Source organism: Aegilops tauschii, chromosome 7 (genome assembly GCF_002575655.3).
Source record: "Aegilops tauschii subsp. strangulata cultivar AL8/78 chromosome 7, Aet v6.0, whole genome shotgun sequence".
Taxonomy (NCBI): domain Eukaryota; kingdom Viridiplantae; phylum Streptophyta; class Magnoliopsida; order Poales; family Poaceae; genus Aegilops; species Aegilops tauschii.
In genome coordinates this window covers 54,187,351-54,190,678 of record NC_053041.3, presented here as the reverse complement: position 1 = coordinate 54,190,678, position 3,328 = coordinate 54,187,351, and the positions used below count along the sequence as shown (strand labels likewise).

Sequence of the window (3,328 nt, the reverse complement as noted above, 5' to 3'; positions counted from 1 at the left end):
CTTTGTAAATCACCTTTTGTTTTTTGTGAACCGGCAGGTTTTTGTTAGCTTTTCTTTTCTCCCATGTGAAATCTGTAATTCCTATGAACTGCTTTTTATTGCTCCCATGTGAAATCACTAAACCATGTGAACTGGACTAAAGTAGTGAGAAATTGGAAATAGCTGAATGTTGTGGTTAGGGAGTTAGCATATAAAGTTGGGTGCCATTACTGCCATCCATTTTCATTAATTAATCTTGATGCACTTAGATTGATTTGCTAAGTTGCAACAATCTGTTGTCTTTGGCAGATGGACAGAAGCTGGATTAGAAAAGGAGTTAGAAAGTTTTCGAAAGAACATATGAAAGGAGTTGATGATTTCATGGCATTTGTTCGAGCAAATTTTGCCAACGATGCTCACATTCTTTGCCCATGTTGCGAATGCCTCAACCCTTCAAGAATGGCTCAAGGAAGAGTGGAAGATCATCTGCTTCTTAATGGGATGTCCAGCACATATGATAGGTGGATATATCATGGGGAACCTTTAGACAGACAACCTCAACATTTTGAAGCTGATACAGAGGCCCCTCATATGATGGGTGGTGGTGATGCTGGCATTGATTTCATGGAAAAGGTTTTGCGAGATAATGCTGGTTTGGAGGAAGAGGATGGGCATGAAGATGATAGGATTCCTGACCTATTAAAGGATTTATACGATGCTGAAGATCGTGCTGATGGACAAAAGTCGTTGTTTGCTGAGGTGTTAGAGGAGGCGAAGCGCGCAGCTCATGAAGGGGGTAAATTTTCAAGATTTACCTTCACTGTGAAGTTACTCCACATCAAGTCTTTCTACCGGATTAGCAATGCTGCATTCAACGCAATACTCCGCCTTTTGAGCTTGCAATTCCCTGATAGTTGTGTTCCCAGATCTTATGATGAAGCATTGAGCATAATCCGCAGGCTGGGGTTAGGTTATGTGTCAATACATGTGTGCCAAATAATTGCGTCTTGTTTCGGAAGGATTTAGCAAAGCATGACAACTGTCCAAAATGCAATGCCTCTAGGTGGAAAGATGCTGATGGGAAGAAATCAATACCGGAGAAGGTACTGAGGCACTTTCCGTTGATACCAAGGGTGCAGCGGATGTTCATCTCGAAGAAATCATCGCGTGAGGTACAGTGGCACCAGCTAAAGCGGCAACCTGTGGACAATGTGCTGAGCCATCCAGCGGACGGAGAGGCATGGAAGGAGTTTGACCATATACATTTAGATTTTGCTGCAGATCCAAGGAACATAAAACTTGGCATTGCCACAGATGGTTTAATCCGTTTGGGAACATGAGCACGTCTTATAGCATGTGGCCAGTTTTTGTGGTGCCGTACAACCTGCCACCATGGGCATGCATGGCTCGGTCCAACTTCATGGTGTCATTGCTTATCCCGGGTCCAGAGTCTGCAGGAAAGGATTTTGATGTCTTTATGGAGCCCCTCGTAGAAGAACTGCTCCAGCTCTGGACTGGTGTACCTACATACGATGTCTTGAGTCCGGAAGAAAAGTTCAATCTACGTGCTGCAATCATATGGTCCATCCATGATTTCCCGGCTCTGCACACTCTGTCTGGGAGGATCACAGTGGGTTATAAGGCCTGTGTCCATTGTGACAAAGACCCTTGCTCAAAGAGAATAAGGAGCAAGATCTGCTATATTGGGCACCGCCGCTTTCTTCCCCGAAACCATCGCTGGCGAAGAAGCAAAGATTTTAATGGTAAGAATGAAACCTGTGACAAGCCAGCTGAATTCACTAAAGAAGAGCTGGAGCAGCAACTTGAAAATGTGAAAGATGTGAGCCAGGAAAGCTTGCGAAGAAAAGAAAGCGTGAGGAAGGTCAATGTTGGGACCGGAGGTCTTGTTTGTGGGACCTGCCATACTGGGCTGATCTGAAATTAAGGTATAATCTCAATGTAATGCACATTGAGAAAAACATATGCGAGAATCTGCTAGGGACGTTTCTGAACATTGAAGGGAAGATAAAGGACACGGTTAGTTCTAGGCTTGATTTGGAGGACATGGGCATAAGAGAAGATTTGCATCTACAGCACAATGAAGATGAAGATTCATTTGAAATGCCACGAGCATGGTATACAATGAGTAAAGAACAAAACCTTGCATTCTGTGAATTGCTAAGAGCGGTGAAATTTCCAGATGGTTATGCTGCTAACCTAGCAAAGTGTGTTACTTCTGATGGATTCAAGCTTTCAGTACTGAAAACCCATGATTGTCACATCCTCCTCCAAAGGATTTTACCGGCGGGCCTCCGAGGAATCATGGACAAGGATATATATGAAGCGGTTGCTGAGCTGGGAAATTTCTTTAGAGAACTGTGCTGCAAAACACTCAAGTTAACTGTCCTGGAAAGACTTGAAAAAGAAATCCCAATTATTCTTTGCAAGCTCGAGAAGATTTTCCCTCCAGCTTTCTTCACCGTGATGGTCCATTTGGTGGTGCACTTGCCAAAAGAGGCAATGCTTAGAGGCCCTGTGCAATACGGTTGGATGTACCCAATGGAAAGAAGGCTGCTTACTTGTAAGCGTTATGTGTGAAACACGGCAAGACCTGAAGGTTCTATTGCTGAAGCATATGTCGTTAACGAGTGCTTGACTTTTTGCTCTAGATACTTTGGCGATGTGGAAACAAGATGGAACCTGCCGGGCAGAAATAGAGAGCAGTCTGATTCGCAAAGTGGTGATGTCTCTGTTTTCAACCATGGTGTGAACTTTCTTGGAGCCTCACAATACTTGGAGGCTGGTGATGAGTATGACAAGATGGTTTGGTATGTGCTCAGTAATTGCGCCGAGGTTCTACCATATATCGAGTACGTTATATCTTGTGCACTCATTATATTTTTTTGCTTGGGTTGGCACCAGCCTAATGTTTTAATTCACATGTTTTGTTTGCATTGCAGGAAATGCAAGGAAGAGTTAAATCAGGAAGAAAGCAAGATCAATGTTGATAAAAGGGTTGCCAAGGGGTTTGCTAATTGGTTTAAGAATCATGTGAGATCTTTAGCCACATGTTTGATGTTTTCTGTGTTATTCACCAATTGTTAAATACCATTGTTTGCTAAATGGTTTATTTGTGCAGATTGGAAAGTTGCATCAGGAGATGAAGGTCAGTGATGATCTATTTGCTTTGGCATTCTTACCGGATAAACGAGTGAGAGTGTATTCAGCATGCATTACTGACGGTGTCCGGTACCACACCGTTGAACGCGAGGAAAAAAGGAAGACACAGAATAGTGGAATCGTCACTGAGGGGTCACATGATCGTGAGATCATTGACTTCTATGGTTAG

The 3,328-nt window shown here is 43.3% G+C and overlaps 1 pseudogene; it reads left to right on the top strand.

Moving 5' to 3' along the window:
- The first annotated feature begins 288 nt into the window (after positions 1-288).
- LOC141026789 (uncharacterized) lies at positions 289-3,328 on the top strand (annotated as a pseudogene).